Below are 19138 nucleotides of genomic sequence, written 5' to 3' on the forward strand. Positions count from 1 at the left end.
TTCCCAAAAGGCTTTGCATCACAGAGGATGGAAGGAGCCAAAACATCATTGTTCTACCATAGTTTACAATACTGTCTTGGAGAGACCCCTGTGTCACGGGGGTCACTCGTAGTAGCACTGCTACATAACTTATGTCTTGCATGCTTTGAAAAGTGTTACTCTCTTTAGGTCTCTGACCTCTCTTACAAGTCCCTGTTCTAATTATTGCTCTTGTATTTTAATTTCTGTTATTTGATCCACTTATTGACTTTTTTCTCTGATGCCATTTTGTGTTGCCCTAGCAAGCCTCCCTATCCTTTTATCAACTAATGTCCTATACTTTCACACTAATTTTTTCCTAAAAAATAGCTCTCCAGTTTCTTTTGTAGGTCTAGATCTGTTATGAATATTAATAGCTTCTTGCAAGCTCTATTTGTGGAAGAGTGCTGGTCTTTGATCTGTGGCTTTTTCTTGAATACACTAGCATCTCTGCAATTGGGTTTTGGGTCCCTTTTATGTTTTCCTACCAGATTCCTTTCTTCGTTTCCATCTTTTGCTTTTATTGCAGAGTTGGAACCTGTGGAAGACCTTTAAGCATTTTTCTTTATTAAGTAAGCCCTCTCATACTGGCACAGTCTATGGTGATTTCAGCCCTCATTGTGGACTATTTCTGTACATTCCCTAAAGGCATCAAGCCATTCAGGTGGGAGCATGTAATTTGTTTTGTACTGTAGAATTCCTGCCATGCCTATATGTATTTAGACCACAGGCAAACCAATAAAGTTGTCATAGAAACAAAGCATTTCATGAATAAATCAATTCATAACAAACTTGTAAACTTCGAAGAATCCACTGTGCTTTAACAGCACATCTATTATATGGAAACACTAATCATGTCTGTAATGAATAACATACACATTCTACACGTGTCCATTTGTTTAGTCCTGTTGGGCATCTTATAAATATTAAGTCTTTCCTGTATGTTGTGCATGTCTCCACAGCAAGACAAGACTGAATTGGATGTTTGCATGATAATGTATCAGCAGGAATTTTTCTATTTCTTTTTTGATGTGTGAGGCAGAGGTTCAGTAAACTCTGAATGCCTTTTTTACATGTCAGTGAGGATTGAAAGTATCAGTGCTGTAATTCTTTTTCTAGTCACAGACAACTTAATAGGACTTCATCCACTCTTCATATAATTATAAAAAAGCCCAGACAATGAGAGCCTGATAAAAGAAGCAGATAATATTGCTGAGAGCTGATAATACAAGCATAAGTTCACAGGCTTAGAATATCCTACCTTCTTTTACTTTAGTTTGGTTTTACTGAAACACATGCATCTGTGGTGGAAATGCTGCTAGAATTGATCATAATACAGCATCAAAACTTCACTTTGCATGCCATGCTTTCACTAGCACTTAGGTGAAATGGGTGCAAAATGCTGCCTGACTGACACAGCACTCTGCTTGCCTGTGTGGGAATGGCCAGGCCAAGAGGACAGAGATTTTTTGGAGTCTCAGTCTAACAGTCTCCTGGTTTCTAATGAATTGTCATGCACTGAGGTAGTACTTGCTGTGAGTTGCACATGTGTTTGAACTCTCAGCTACTCTCCATTGGCTCAATGCAAAGCCAATGGAGAGATTTTCAAGTACACCTATGAGAAATGTGCCTACAAACAAGGTGAAGGAAAAGGAGCACATGATGCAAGGGAATAAAAGAAATAACACATTATTTAAAAAAATTTATTAGGATTCAAATTCAGAGGCTGAGTGTCTTCCCAGAGATAGATACACACCATTAAAGCATGGTCCACACAAGGACAGCCTTATGGGGCCCATCCACAAGGGCTCCAAAGGCCAGAGCAGGTCCCTCCCCAGCACCAGACTTTGTTTTCAGTCTCTGCAAAGGAAGGCTGAGCTGAGGTTTCTGTTACAGTGAAACACCTTCCTGCCTTCTCCATGCAATAGCACTTGTGGAAAAAGTTATGGATAATGGTCTAAGTATCTATCCCAGAAAACACGTGCCTGAATAACAAATTGCTAACACAAATTGGTAGCAAGATATGTCATACATGGCACATGAATCTGCCAGATGCAGGGTGGAGTCTCATTCTACTGATCCCAGTAAATAAGCAGTAGGTGATTAGTTTAATACTGTTCTATAACCCATTAATGTTATGTACACTTGATCACAAATACCCTTCACTGTATAGCTACATCTCACTTCAAGGAGGTATTCTGAAACAGCAAGGGAAACAAATTGGAGCAATATATTTTATAGTTACAAGTTCAAAACTGTCTCCTTTCTTTGGAAGTAATGTGCCTTTTCTAGTTCTACGGTATATTCATTATTTTCTTTGCAGTTAAAAAAATTCAAAGTATTTATTTTATTATGTCTTGGATATTTACAGGAGGCAAGCATTCTAAAAAGAAAACTTCACAACACATTGAGGTGGCCTGTTTCTCTACAGAATTTTCCCCTATTCACAACTGGAAGGCTGCAAATAAAGAACTTGGCTCACAGACATATGCTGCAGGATGGGCAATGTTTGTGTTGCCTATGCACAAGACCAAAGCTCTCAGTGAGTTAGTGCTGTCCAGGAATATGCTACAGGAATCACAACTCAAAAGCAAAAATCATCTGCTCTCAAATTCACAGAGCCTTCCTTTAACTACATATTTTACAGATATGTTATTTCCATAGAAAAATACATTACCCAGTAATTAGGTTCATTTATGGAATCAAATCAAGGCTGTCTACATTTCTGCTGGGTAATATTCTTCACAAACAATCCTCTCTCCTGGCTCCTCTGATTATTTTATGATTCCTCTTGCTTCTTGTCAGTACAGATTAAAGGTAACACATACAGCTGGGAACAAACATAATTTTCCAGCAATAGCATTTTGTTTTCCTTAATAATTAACAAGTGCTGCTGACTAACCTTCCAGTAGAAAGTGTGCACCTTATCGAAAGGGAGCGGACACAGGTTAGAACCGCTCACTTGGGATATCAAAATAAGAAGTGTGATTAAAGCATTAAAGATTTAGAGGTTGACATTAAGGGATGAAAGGTGGAATTACTGTAAATATAAAACTGTTCAGCATTAAATGGAATGTGTTACACTTGAAACAGTCTTTCAAAGTGCTAACATTTCGGCATTAATTATTAATAGAAACTGACAGCTCATTTTTAATTTGAGCCTAATGACAAGGTTCCTTAAGAGATAAATACAACACACTGGCTCAGAGGGTTTGTGGATCTTTTGAAAGGCTCTCTAGGTTGTCTAGACATTAATCAGAAAATTCCTCAAAAAATAACAGTCTCTCCACAGAGGTAAAATAAAAAAACCCAAAATTCAGTGAGTACAGCCTGCCCTCTCTTCAGGGACACCTGCTCCACATCAGCAGAGTGCCACTGGCAGCAATGCCCCTCTCTGCTACACATCCAGATGGACATGGAGAAAGTCTCAAGGGTGCACCACCAGCCTTTCATCACCCCCTTCCCCACCAGACAAGCTTTGGAAAACATGTGCTTAGTTTACTGAGTGCTTTTCTTATCAGACCACAAACATCATGTTCACCCAGCACTAATCACCTAATGTCTTCAGAGCAACTACCCGTCTCCTTTTTCTATTTGTCATAATTTTGAGTTATGTCACCAAAACTATGAGTTTTAGGACCCAGTTCTGATCCCAGCTCAGTCTCCATCACTCAGGGGTAGTCACTGCCATCAGTGATTAGAAGGACAAGACATACACCAAAAACAAGGAGGGCAGACATACACCAAAAACAAAGTACAGGACTACAGGTCAAGCCAGGCAGAAGGACCCTTGATAAAAACTGCTGTTTCTGCATCACCTCCATTGGTCCAAATAAACTTTTGAAGCATCAGCTAACAATAAAAATACCATTATCATATTTCTGCTATTGAAACTTGAATTATGGTATTCAATGAAAAAATGCATTTTAGATCTGAAATAGCATCTATTCAACACTATATTACATAAAGCATATTAAATCTTTTGTTACTAGAAATACTTGAAGTAGCACTCAGCTGCTCCTTTGGGACACTACAACCCTCCTAGGAGTGTGAAGTTCTAAATAATCCATCAGGATGAGGGTCAAACGTAGCTCATTAGCTTTGGCAGGTGTAAAGGCTCATGAGTGACAGTGCACTTCCTTCCAGCAAGGAGATTAAGTGAAGATACATTGCCATTGCATTCCTACAGGGGAGGGGGGAAATGGGGCAGATGGAAAGAAAGGGGATGGGGCAAGTAGTAGGCAAAATAAAAAGAAAACAAACATCCCATGTTTTGGGATACAGCTGAGAAAAATTTTCAGAAGAAAGCAGAAGAACATGCTGATAGTTTTATCTGCTCTTACTGACACATCCAGAATTCCTCAGGGGCTGGAAAGAAACGAGGCAGTTTGCAAGCTGGGCTTTCACTGTGCACAAGCCTGTCTCACAATATGATAGGAATTAACTTGTGTCTACAAAAAGGCAATATTTGGCAAAGAAGGGCACTGAGGCCACAAGGCTGTCAAATTAAAGGACATTCAGAGTAGAAAAGCACTTGTATACTGATTTAATTCAAGCAACAGGATAAAGGAAGGGTAAATAAGGGTAATAAGGAGGAAGTAAGAGAAATCATTGCTTGAGAATACAATATGATTTCACTGCAAAGCCTGATGATGTGAATCTTTTTGGGCTCAGCTTTTCTGTTTGCTCTGTGCTTTTGTTTTGCTTTAAAGGAATTTGTGCTAGAAGAAGCATGTTAGGAGGATCAAAGTTACAAGATGACTTTTGGGAAAAACATTTATATAAAACACTCAGAACTTGACTTCTAGTGCTAACTTGGAGTTACTGTTCACTAAGTTGCTTTTTGGCACACACAGTTCCTATAGCTTACAAGAAATCTGATGAAATCAGATGAGCTCCCCATTAGAGTTAAACAATCTAACTCCACCTGCTCATGGTAATGTTCAAGTATTGTATCTGGAGTAATTAAAAATAACATTTGTAAAGCAAGAAGTTTTGGTTTTGTTAAGCTGTTTTTACACAGATTTTGCATCATCTCTGTCAATAACTAAACACCTGTATTCTGGTAAGTGCAAAAGCTGAGCTAAGAAAAGCTGTTCAGTTTATATACAAAATAAAATTGCTAAATTCACCTAAATGAACCATTTAAAGCAAATTGCTTTCCCAGTACTACTCAGGACTATTTGCCATTTAGGAGTTGTTAGAGAAGTATGAAATATACCTAATGAAATACACAGCCATACAAAAGTCAAGGCTTTTTTATAAGTCATTCTTTAATGAAAGATGAGGCATTTTCTTGTAAAAGTGTTGCCAGTGTGTATATTTCTAAAGCATATTAAGAAATGTACAATCAGAAGCAGCATGCTGTTCTACCTTCTGCTCATTTCCTTGAAAAAGTTCTTGTCACAAATAGAAATGGTATCTGAAAAGACCCAGTGAGTGCATCTTTTCTAGGAAAAAGAAAAGATTTCCTCTTCATTTGAAGATTAGATTCCAGGGATGACAAGGCAGTTTGCTATTTCAGCATGTCTCCTGATTTTTATAAAAGAGAGGAACAACAGCTTCAAAGTCCCAGTTCCCAAGTATGAAATCCTTTTGCAAATTTATCTCTTGGCTCCTAAATACCTGCTTTAATAAGCTGGTGCCAATACATACATTACACTTGTACATATGAGAGTCACATATAGGTCTGATTGTTGTCCTGACAGCCTCATCCCATTCCTGCTTTCCCAGAGCCTTTTGGGTTCCCCCATCATGTTTTACAAAGACACACACCCCAATCACAAAGCTGAACTGCAGGCTCCCTGCCCCCCAGCACAAGGCAGCTCCCCTCAAAAAGGGGAGCACCATGTTCTGTGCCACGTTTGGAGGCTGCTCATGCCACAGCATGTGTCAGTATTTTCACTAGCTCCAAGACAGGATTTAATCTGTAGTTTGGCCACAACAGATGCACACCACACAGAAAAAGCTGTAATATACTACCTACACATGCTTCTTTGAGGCTGCACAGCCTTCTGCACCAAGTGTACACATCCCATTTATGACATTTCAAATAAGGGCAGCAAGTGTTGATATTGCACATATCTTACTACATCAGAGCCCTGTGACATCCTCTTGAGGGCTTTTAAACTAGCAAGGTATGCTGCACATGATCTGCCTTGCACACAGACTAGAAAGGGTTCCATATTTCTCACCTCTCCTTCCCTCTTCCCAACCTCACAACCACCTCAACTGAACACCTATAGAAAACAATAAGGTGACTTCAAACAGACAAACTTTAAGTGATTGCAGCAAACCTTGGCTTGCAGAGACTGGAGCTCCTCCCTAACTTCATCACCATACAGGACAGATTACCACTAGCAAGTCTCATGTACACTTACAGGGTAATGCCTCATGCCAAGATTTTAGAAGACAGAAGCAGCTCTAAGCTCATGAACCAAAATCTTTAATTTTTCTAACAATATATTCATCAATAAAACAAATGTGAAGGATCATTCTGAAACCACAAAGCATTGTGTCAAGATTTCCTATTATTTTTCACTGAGATGCTCTCCTGTGTTTTTTTTTTTTTTTCCTGTGCCTGCAGTGGGTTTCCAAAAGAGGTAAAAGGGCCTCAATAACTATCTCCTGGCTTGCACTCCACAGTCCCCACTCAAGGCCAGCCCTTGAGCCAGCACAAACCTGAGCTACAGCCCCTGATGTCACTGGAGCTTCTCTGCTGGGCTGCAGAAGGGGATTTGGCTCCTGCAGTTCTGGGGTACATGACAGCCCTCTCCAGTACGTGATGCTTTATTGAGGCAGCATTAATGCAAACACAACTCCTGCTCTTTGAAAGGCAGACATCTCCTACAATCTGACACCAACAATTCGTACATCTGAAGGAACCATGCTGAAATGGCACCAGGAAATTAATTTATTATTGTTTCATCTTGTCAAGATTGGAAGATTAGAAGGTGTGCATTTGTGAAGTGGCACACAAAGGGTGGAGTCGTGGGAGTTTAGGAGGCTCTGCCAAGGAAGAAGAATGCAAACTGCATGTTTGGAGCACTTGGCAATAGGCCCTGCAAGTCTCTAGGAAGCAGTGAGACATGAGGAGGAGATGAAAGCAAAGCAAACAAGACAAGCCTGAACCCTGAAGACAGGCAGGGAGGGGCACCAGGCATTAGCCTGGGAGGAAAGGCAAGCAGCTAAGGTCCAGCCTGCAGTGCTGAAGGACAAGGGAACATCAATGGAAGATGTCTTGGAGACAGCTGAAGAGCTGAAATTTGGGGGTAAAAAATAAATTGGGATAGGGCCTACCAAATAGGTGCAGAGGTTAAATCACGTAAGAGGAGCTGGTAGGAAGAGAAATGACCATTTTCTTGTAAACCACAAGAATCATTAAAACAGAGTTTAGGAGGAAAGATGCTGCTTACAGCAATGCTGACTGAAAAAAATTGAATGAGACAATGAAAACCAAGGTGGAGCAAAGTAAATGTGAATGCCTGCATCAATTGGAAATCCTAGTACAGATCTTCTTGGAGAACTGAGACAAAAGCCAGCTCAGCTAGTGTACACTGGCACAGCTCCACTGAAAGCCAAGGGTACTTTTCCCATCACTAAGTCAGCCTGTGATGCCTTTAGACTCCTCTAGGCTCCTTGTGCACTGTCCCCCAGGACTCTATTAAGTAAATCACATACGTGCAGGCATACAAGGCTAACGGAGTGGTCTTACCACCAACCTTAAGAAGTGTCCATAAATTTTATTTGTGATGGGTAGTAGAAGTGGCATAAAAATATGAATATTGACTTTTATCCATTGCTGACAGATGCTCCCATAAAGAAAAAACTAAGGAGGCTTACTGTGTAATTGTTCAACTCAATGATTTACTGTGCAATCCTGCAAAGCTTATCATGTAACTCATTGTGAAACTCCCTGATTTACTGAGAACACTGCAGAGCTTATCACAGTGTTTCTGTGGGAAAGACTTGGCACCAGCTTGGGATAGGGTTTCACAGACCATTAATGATGACTGTCAGGTTCATTCCATATGAGTTATAAAAGTTCACTGTACAAAATCATCATGCTTTGTGATATTCAGATATTTTAACTTCAGCGCTGAATAAATACTCCTTACCACCAAGAAATTACCAAACAAGTACAAATGAGACTGGCTTGGTTTACATTTCTCTTGTTTTATATATTGTCATTAGAGTTAACCTTCACCTTTTCATGGTCCATACATGAAAAATGGAAATGCTTCACTTTTTCTTCAGATTGGACTGGGTGAGATATGTACAACCCTTCAACCCAATTATGAAAAGCTAAATGCTCTCAGCTTCAGTAAAATATTTTCAAAATCATAAATCTGTATTTTTGAAGGCTGGGAGACATGCTTTTAAAATACTAAGCATGTCTGACATGTCAGATAAAGCCCAGCATAAAAATAATGTAAATGCCACTTAGCCAAATGTTTACCTGGTTTCCTTTTTGCTTGGCTGGGCACATTAAACTTGAACAAATAGGATAAATATCTGATTTTCATGGAATTCCTATGCTTGAGGCATTCCTGATAAAACTGGAATCAGGTCCTGACTGCTGCAGGTAAGTGGGGAGATGTGGTCATCTTATTGCAGGGGTTCCATACGGGTGTCTCCTTATCACAAAAGTTTCATGCCTTCCTGGTGTTTCTGGTGGGCAGCTCCTCAGGGCACTGACTCTTCCTCCTCCACAAAGCTGACTCCAGTTCCCCTCTCAACCCCCCACCCCACTCTTTCAGAGCACTCTTCTTCTCATTGGTTACAGCTGTGGCTGTTAAAGTCAGGCCCATTCCTAATCTTTGATAATTGGCCCAGCTGCAACTCCTTAAGGGGGAAGATTACTTTCTACACTATCTTTATTTTCTTATATTCTATCCCCCTACAGGGAGATGCCATCAGGTTTGTGTGGCTCTGAACCAGTGCCATGCTAGAACCACACAGAAATAGCAAGTCTGCCTTTCTATACAAAGGCCTGAAAAAGAATGGATGAAAATACCACGAATTACATGGACAATATGTTGAAAGTTAAATGCAAAACTGAAGCGATCATCCAGCAGGTAGCACCAGTTCAGGCCAACTTCACTGTCAAATCTTGCATACAGCACAGGACTGACTACTTGCTGAAGCACTTTGCACAGGCCAACATCAATTTTAAACATTGTCCCCTTCCCCATTTTGTAAACAGTAACCTGGGCTCTACAAAATGTCAAGTCTTCATCTCATGTGGCCACACTACAAACTGCACATTATTCTACAGTGGAAAAGCTCATGCATTAATCTTGTTATCATGACTTAAGGGATGATAAGGAAATGCTCAATGCCCAGTTTATTTACAACAGCCCAGTCCATGTCATTGTAGAGCACAGCCAGGTGGTCTTTCCTTGTGCTGTTCAAACAGATGGATGCTAAGGCTTGCCTTCCTTATACTGGACAAAAGCCAGACCTGCTGTAGTTTTTCAGAGGCTTTCAGTGCACACTGCACGGTGAAGATGCCCAGCTCAGTCCCCAGGGTATCAGAGCAGGTTGCCTTTCCTGCTCCTGTCAGAGCTCAGAGCAGCCTTTAGGAAGCAAAATACAAGCCTGAGAACAAATCAAATATCCCCACCAAGATGGGCCTGTGCACATCTCCCACTCTTAGACTATGTTCAGTGCTGATATGAAAAAGGTGCAAGCGTGGCTCTGCTGCCATAGCTGTGACCATTCATATTCAGTGAGGTCTGGACTTGGTAAATGGATCCAGGCTGTAAAAACTGCAGCTGAAAATGGCAGCTTGGATATATCTCCAGCTACTCTGTGCTCCTCTAGAGGGGTTTGTTCAGGTAGACACATTAACAGCCCACAGCTCTTCAGGCAGGGGAATGAGAGCAAGAGCAAAATCATGCTCATGGAACGGAGACTCACACAACCCCAAGACCATGGCAAAGACCAAGTTTCCTTTACAAACAAGTTGAACTCACTACTAAGGTGGTTTTGGATCACACTGTGTTAGCCACAACCACAAAAGGAGTCTTAAAGCAATCTTTTTCTAAAAAACCCACCCAGTTTTCATTGTTCCTGTGGCAAAAAAGCATTTAAACACATTTTTGCACTGTTACAAGCAAACAGTACTGAGCAGCAGAGCCACAGAACTGCCTCAGCTTTCTTTTTTCAATGAATCAGTGATTTACTTCCATTATTTATACTGGAAAACAGCAGGATTTCCATCTCCTGTAATTAATTTTCAATACTGTAGAAGACTGAGCACCTGATTCACTGACTACAAAGGGGACCAAAGCACATGTTTCAGTTTAAGCATGTGACAAACTGTTTCAAGTAATCAGGGCCCAGGAAGTCTGCAGCAATATCTGCTGTAGGTGCTTCCACAGCATCATTTTCCCCCTCATCTGCTAACATGAATCAGTGCTGTCTTGCCACTGGACTGGCTGACCTATTAAAAATGTATCTGGACATCCAGCTGTAGCCTGTGATATACAGTTAGCTCTGTTGCGTCAGATTGATTTAGAGAAAGGAATATGCTTATCTGGAAAGGTAAAAATCACAAGGCAGAAAAGGAACAGCTGGCAAGTCTTAAAGACAAAGGGGAGGCTCTCTTCAGACACTTTTCTTGTATAATTTATGCTGTAGACATTTTACTCTGTCTAATTGCCCCATTTCAATCTAATGTCAGTTAATCAATGACTTCTGCATAGCATGGAGGTGAACCCTGGATGCAGAACAAATGCATAAATTTGGTCTGCCTTTTTGCAGGCTCTACTTACAGAGCTTCATCGTTCACATTTGCTTTCTGGAATTGAAATTTCTTCTCTTTTGACTCATCCCCAGCAAACACCCACGCTCTCCCTCTTTTGAGTCACAGTGTTTTTGTATTTTTAAATCATGATTACACTTCTGTAAAATGTAGATTTTTGAAGTACCTCACCGCTGCTTTTTACTATTATTGTTTTCTTTTTCTGCTATTTTTATTTGGAAGGTCTGCAACTCAAACCTCTCCAGGTGGTAAGATCCCAGATATACCATGAAACAAACATTGTGACTTTTTGCTTTGCTTCTGAAGTCTTGATTTCATGCCTTTCTTTCCCTTACTCAATATATTCAGCCATAGTTTTAAAATGAGAATATATTATCCCAAGTACTTGGAGGGACCCACAGGTTTTTTTCATCTTCTAGGCTAATCTATGTAGAGCAGTTGAAAACAAAAAACATTCAGAGATTATGCCAATCAATCCCCACATGTAAAGGATCTGATTTGGCAGGTGCTCCAGTCTACAACTTTGTGGGATGAAGCCCATATTCTTCTAGTACCTTCACACTAATACTACATTTAAACAGACATACATCCAAATACACTGGTAGATATCCTGGAGGAGAGCCCTGCACTTATCCCAGAGAAGCACACTCTTCCTTCTCCTTCAAACTTACCCTATCAGAATCTGGCAAAATAAATAGAGAACATTTCATATTTTATTAAAGAAAACTGGAAAACCTGCCCAAGTAGTAGCTTAACTGAATATAAGGCTTGAAATCTGTAGGTAGTTATCCTCTGTCCTCCTGGAGGACAGATAAACCTTGTATGGAGTTAGACAAAAATCTAGGCAAGCAAAGTGACACTCTTTTCCATATTTTTTTCTAAATGGTTGAGAAATGCAACATAAGGTGCTTTATTTATCCCATTTCTTTAAATGGCCTACATGTGTAAGTAAGTTGTTCTGCTAAATGCATGAAACAGTGCCCCAGGTTTCTTAAGAGCTGGATGCTTATTGAGGAGGTATTTTGGAGAATTTTAACTTGATTCATTCTGCTGCAAATAACTGTAGTCCTTCTCTTGAAACAATGCATGCAATTTGGATCAACTCATTGTCTACACTCGGTCCCAAAAAAGGCAAACTAAGACAAACCCTCCAGCTTCTTCTCAACTCCAACTGCCACCACCCCAAATCTTTTACCATGGCCTGCACAAAAACACATGGATTCCAGGGGGCTTATGTTTTGATTTACAAAATTCTGGAACAATAGCTCGGGTTTGCACAGAACAGGTTGACACAAGATGAGGCAGGTGAGCAAGCACAGAAACCCTTTGGCTGCACAGGAGCTCAGAGGAGAGCCCAACCTCAGCTGCAGCTGTGTCAGCTTGGCTTCCACCAGCTGCACCCCTGCAGGAGCTGCAGCCCCTGTCCCCATGTCTCTGAGGGAAAGTCTGGAACACAAAAGCTATTGCAGAACGATTGCTCCAAGATATTAAATCCAGATACTTTTTTATTCTCCTAAGAAATCCTGCCTTTCTCATAAGAAATAGGTTATAGAGACATGGGACAGGGTAGGCTCCTCCAGGTTAAGTGAACGCCATTAAAGTATTTACTTACCTCAACTAACCATGTCCTCTCTCAGTGGGACAGGATCAGGACCAGTCACAAAGCAGCTGGTGGAGAGAGCAGAGCAGCCTCAACCACAAGTCCCAACATCAGGCACATTCACAGCACCCACCTGGGGCCACGCTTAGGGGACAATCTGCAGGTCAGGGTCAAAGCCAGATACACTCTGCAGACTGCCAGCCTGGCCCATACTGACAGGACAGCTCTGTCACCAAGCCTGGAGGCCCACACACAAGCCAGAGCCCACCCCAGCAGGGTGCACAGACCAGGAGCTGGAGGTCAGCAGCCCCACAGCACTGCTGGGAAACAAGAGGATGCAAAGGGCTGAGCTTAAATCCTGAGTCCCTGGAGGGAGTGGGATGCCCCAGGTGAGGCTGGTCAGGGGCATTAATACCTATCAGTGCCTTGAGGCACCTGACACCTAATTCATTGTTCAATTAATCTCTGTGCACATTTACAGCAAAGTGGGGGATTAGACTGCGTTATACCATGTGCTTAAAAAAAAAATACAAAACCCCACCAAAGCAAACCCCAGGTACCCCAGTGAAAATATTGAGAGAGACCCCTATTCAGAATACCAGCTGTGATATGAAGCCTCAGAGGGGATATGAGGTTTTATTCAATATTTCCTAGCTGACCTCAACACTCTGCTTGGGGAGCTACAATAGTGCACAATCAAAACCTTCTCTTATTTACCACAACAGTCTACTGTATTGTGTCACATTGTTGCTGGTACAGAAGTTATTTAATATCATGTTTTTAATTGTAAATTACAGCTCCAAAATTTTCCACACTCTTTATTCAATACCCATTGAACTGTTATGTTAATTGCTCCAAAATAGGTGGAATTTATCATCAAAGAACAGATCAAGATCCCACTAACTTAAAACAGCGTTTTTCTTCTTCCTGAAAAGAATAGGACTACCTGGGGATATTTTTTTCCTTTGCCAAAGGGGAGAATCAGACCGATGAGAGTTTGCTCATCAGGAAGATGTATAATGTATTTTATCTTCAGTTTTTGAGAAAACCCTGTGTCAGAAACGTGTATTGTAGGTGGAATAAATTCACTGCTGTATAAAATTAGAAATCATTCTGAGATCACATGTAAAACAAACATGGTCAACAATAAGGTTGTTTTAAAAGCTATTTGATTTGTGGGAATATTCTTCTTCTAATACACTATCATTAGTATTTTATTGATCTCAAAGTTCTTGGTATTTCAAAGGCTCTGATTAAAATTTTCTCCAAATATAGAAAAAAAAATCTATTGTACCAATTATACGAGCAATCTGAAGTCTGTAGTATGTGTCGCTTTACAGGACAAAACACTAGCAAAAGGAAACAAAAGCCAGTGTCAATCTTCAATGAAATTAACACAATTTAAAGCTGCTCCAGGCAAAACAATGAAATCTGTAATTTATCAGCACTGGATAACATCACCAGGAGAATTATTTAATGATTAACTACAGTGGGCTGGAGCCTGAGGTGAGGCGTGTTGGCTTACGGCTGCTCTCAGAGCTGAACCACCGGCCATTGCCACTGCAGAATAAAGCCCAGCAGGGCTGTCCTGCTGCCTGGGACACCACTGGGGCAAGGGGAATATGGAGATGAACTCTTCACCAGCTTTGCAAGTGTAGGAGTGCCCTGGACTGGCAATGAAAGCACTGATGCATTGGAACAGCTTTAAATGCAAAACCAGTAAAACCACTCACCATAGGAAGGGCAGAAGCTGCTCTGTCACTGATGCAGATTTTATCACTGACCCTTGTAGAAACAAGATTTCACACCAAGTATTTTTTGCTATAAAGAACTGAAAAGAGGAAGGAACTTCATGTTAGTATTTAATATTGTAGCTTAAGTACTGGCAAATTACATTTCTGCGCTTCACGGAAGCAATCTGCCACTGTGACTAAACAGATTTTTGTGTCAGAGCTTAATGATGGGGCTCAGAGTGACCAGGGGAAGTCATGGGGAGAGGTGCCACATTTTTCAGCCTCCCATGGGGTACAGAAACACAGACAGCATTCCAGAATGGGGAACCAACAACCTGGAAATAAGGAAAAGGGGACTGACTATCAAGCCACTGGAATCACAGAGAGGCCAAACTGATGTAACCAAGAGCAGACAGCCTTGGGAAGGACCCATGTTTGGCGGGCACACATGCACCTCTCATCCTTGCACGTAGCACAGCTTTGAGCTCAGCTTTGGTGCCCACTGCTGGTGCCTGTGGCCAGCACCCTGCAGGGCCACCTGTGTCCTGCCCACCCCAGCACAGCCTTGCTGCTGCCTTGGGGCACAGTGGCCTTGGGTTCACACGGAGGGCACAGCTCAGCTGGGTGAGGCACAGAGGTCCATCCCAGCAGTGCTCCTACAGACCTGAAAGGGATGAATTCCAAGCAGTATTTGGGAAAGTCAAAGAGCTGTTGGCTTTTCCATGTGGCTGAACAGCTCCCAGCTGAAGTCGGAGCTCCAGACTTGGCCCTGGCCCTGCCACTGTTGCTTGGCTCAAGGCTGCTGGCTCGGTCCTGCCACCTCCCAGCTTTAGGATGGGGATTCAGATCGTAGGTGTGTGAGAGACTCCACCAGGATGGAGCCAGAAAGGTTTGGAGCAAGTGCATTTCCTCTCCTCGGAGCAGCACTCTGTCTGTGAAGCTACGCCTCTGCATGGCTTTCTATAGCCCATGAGCAAGGAAGGCACCTAATTCCTTTTATTATATTTTGTTCCCTGAAGACAGTGAAAGTGTTGAGACAGAAATATCCTAGATCAACTTCTCCATCATGGTAATTAAATAGTGCATGGGCTGTTGATTTAATAATGCATTTTTGCTATAAAGATGCTAAGAGTGTGTAAAGTATCTTCATTGCAATCCATTGGGACATTAGCTATGTGTTACCTTGGTCATTTTGTGTCTGGGTTCTTTCAAATTTGTCATTTTTATGCACCCTCCAAAATGTCTTCAGACTGGCAGATCCTTCTTCATTATAACTTCTGGGATGAATAGCAACAAAGTTCTCATTGCTACAATTAACAAAAGTAAGGCTGTGCCTTCAAAAGACGATTGCCAGTAATATCTATACACAGATTCTACTGTTCTCCCTCTAAGTCTTGCTGCTGATTACCGGGGGGCGGGGAGGTTTTCCTCAAGAATACGTTGTTTTTCTAGTTTGCTATTAGCCTCCACAAATGACTGTGTGATGCAGTTTTGTGTCTCCAAGCCTACAGTAAATGAGAAACATTTTGTAGAATTTTCTTTTGCTCTTGAATTTTTCAACATGCACATGGGATAAGAATGTAACAAGACTCCAATAGAATTTTATAATTGGATCAAAACACAGTTCACCCACATATGAGCTGGATTGGTTGTGATAGATGTCAGGAGAAATTCTAAGGCAATACTAAAATTCTTTTATTCCATAACTGCCAAATAAAATAGTACTAAAAGCCTGTGAGCAAAAGCCTCCTGGTTTGGCTGGGATTAAATAGGAAAAGAGTAATCAGATAGTGGATGAGGCATCAGTAAAATCAAATTACGTGAAGCCAAATGATACGATTGCCATACCACCCTCCCTACCTCCATTTCTGTTTCGGTTCTGAACACATTAATCATGGCTGGATCATTCGCACCTTGAACCCAGAGCAGGTATCCCATCTTAGGGAATAACCGAAGGCTGAAACCCCCTCAGTGTGTGCAGTGCCTCCTTGCAGCTCCTCCGCTGCTATAAAGACCTGATCAGACCCGGTCAGCGCCCAGATGGGGGTGGCCGGCCAGAGCCTGCGTGTCTTCCTGGGTTATTTACCCTGAAGCTGAAATACTGACTCGCCTGCTTTCAAGAAGAGGCAGTGATGTTTCCTCAAGGGTCTACAGGCTGATGCCTGGCCCCACCCGTCTGGGCTGAAGGATCCTCCTGGCCCCACATTGCAAAGCTGAAGTTTCCAGGGTCCCCGTTCATCAGTCCTGCCCCATGGCCGGCTTGTGGCACAGCCTCAGCTGCTGCCTGCCCAGGAGGCTCCCGGCACCGGAGCTCAGCCTCCTTCCTCAGCGCCGTGTGTCCCCAGCCCTCGCGGAGCGGAGCTGTCCCACACACGCCGTGTGCTCCGAGCCGGAGAGCTCAGGCGGGCGAGCTCCCTCTGGGGCAGCCCTTCCTGCACCGGGAGCTGCGCACGGAGCTCTTCCCGGGCGCCGCAGGACCCGGCTCCGAGACACCGAACTCGGCCCTGAAAGCAGAGCAAGAGCCAGAGCCCCTGCCAAAATGCTCCCGGTTTCTTCACGGAACACGAGGAGAAGCTGTGCGGGAGCGCTCCCGGTGGGCGCTGCACCCTCCGAGAGCAGCCTGGGGGCAGGCCGGGCGGCGGGGCCGGCTGAGCTCACCCTGCCCCGCGGCGCTCGCCGTCCCCGGCCGCGATGGCGTCGCCCTGACCTGCGCTCCCGAGCGGGGAGAACAAAAGCACCGAGGGCGAAGCAACCGCCAGCGCTCCCGAAGCCCCGGAGCAGCCTTCCATTGTTGTGTGCAGTGCCTAGACTGAATGTCAGCGATGTAACATAATTAATTAGATTTAGATTAGAGAATACATTAGACACAGTGAGACGCTACCTTCCTGCCTGTCCATCCCTGGAAGAACTGGGCACAGTTTCTTTCCTTATGCATATTCCCTTAATAATATATTTGTCACAAGGATTCTTCCTACACCCATCTGGCATATAGATATTTTTCCAAATTTGTCATTTTTTATGTTCCAAACCCTATTTTACTTCACATGCTTTCATAATGAAGCAGCAAAAGCCTGCCATAGCTTGATATATGGAGCAGAAATCACATCTGTGCCAGGCTGTTTTCTAATCAGATAAAGCACTGAATACCTGCAGTGCTTTTTCTTCTGGCCTTTGAATAGATGCACCTGAGTGACTTCCAGTGCTTGTCTAGCTTTGCATTTACAATTACTACAAAATACCATTCCTACTTCTAGCTTTCAGCTAATTTCAGTGCTTTTAAAGCAAAAGAAAAAGAACCATTAGAATTGCCTAGTGGTCCCCTGCACAATGCAGACCACGGAAAATCATTCTGCAACTTGGGCATCAGCCCAAACACTCGTGCTTGAACTAGAGTCTACTTTTCAGAAGGACATTTGCCCTCATTTCTCCTTTTAATGCTGTCAATCACACCATAGAATTTAGATATCTGTTACTAGTGAGGAGTGAAATGGGCAACAGAGTGGGGACTTCAGTGAGTTTGCTCTTACCAAATGCGGGCTCCAGACAGAAGGAGAAAAAGAGGCGTGATGTCCCATTTTCACCAGCAGGATAAGTCTGTGGTGCAAAGAACTTCACTTAACAGAGTCGTAGGAAGATGCTTCTACTTTTCTCTGAGCCTTCACCTGCCTTGCTGTGGCCTGGCTCCTCACCACTGGCTGGCTCCTTTGCATGCACTCAAACAACAGGCAAGATGGATTCTGCAGGAGATAATTTCATCTGAAGCCACATTAACTCCCCAGACACACTGTCTGCTTCTCATGGTACATCCCAGGAGAGGCTTCGTTGGCACAGCAGAGACAGGAAGGCTGATGGTTTGTGGCACTCCCCTATGCCAAATCCCGGGAGACACTTCCTCCTACTTTGAATTTCCTCTGTTCATATAAAGCAAAAGGACAATCTGAGGCATTGCTCTCAGTATAGTTCAAAACACAGTTTGAAGTGTGAATTTTTCAATATTTGAAGCATTGGCTTTTATGATTTATTTATTGATATTTCAGGACAAGCATCACAGAGTGAGGCTGGCGCCTAGTCCAAATGTAACAACAATCATTGAATGAATAGCAATATTTTCATAGACATTTTGTCCATTACTATGCAGATAAATTTTGTTTCTGTATAATAACACAAAGATATCAAAATGATAAGATCAAGCATAATGGAGAAATGCTACAAAAACTCTACTCTGAACTGGAACAGTTCATATTGTTTCATTTCTGACAACAGCATGCACTTTATGAACAGAGCCTGGCTTTATAGTGGGTGTGACTCAGGCATAGGAGGTGTGCAGGGTTTGCTCTTTTATCCCTTGAGTCCACCTTGCAATATTGCTGGTATCCGTGTGTAACAGATAGTGTTGTGCACTGGGCTGGAAGATAATAAATAGATGTGAGCTGATGATTTACAGGAGGGTGCTTGGAACTCCTTGAACCACTGGGGAAGGGAAACTGTGCCGGTACAAGGTTGTGCTGTCAACCTCGCAATAGTTTTTCCTCTCTCCTGAGGGCAATTTCTCCAAGATGTAACTTGCTTCCTGCCTCATCATCTGGAAATTCACAAATCAGAGGAATTGTGGTTAATTACTAAAATGGCTGATCCATAGATCCTTAGCTGTCAGAGCCTGGGGGGAGGGGTTTAATTGTTGTTTTCCTCTGAAAAGATTTCTCCTAAAGTGATGAAATAACTCACATTAATGAAGATTGCAAATAGAAGACTTCTGTGATTATTTCCAATTGTTGCAAGAATTGCTTATTTAAAATGCATTGCTTTCTTAAGTGAAGAAAAAGATATTTCTCCAAACATCCAGAATAAATTTAGCCCTAAAACATTCATAACGAAGGATGAATGCATATCCAGGCTACCACTGCATGTGATCTCTGATCATACAGTAGTTAAGTTTTACAATCACAGTGATTTATGGTACTAAACTGTGGAGCCTCATATCTGCAGGGGTGTGGGTAAAGGGGTGGAACTCTCATCAAT

Source organism: Haemorhous mexicanus, chromosome 9, assembly GCF_027477595.1.
Source record: "Haemorhous mexicanus isolate bHaeMex1 chromosome 9, bHaeMex1.pri, whole genome shotgun sequence".
Taxonomy (NCBI): domain Eukaryota; kingdom Metazoa; phylum Chordata; class Aves; order Passeriformes; family Fringillidae; genus Haemorhous; species Haemorhous mexicanus.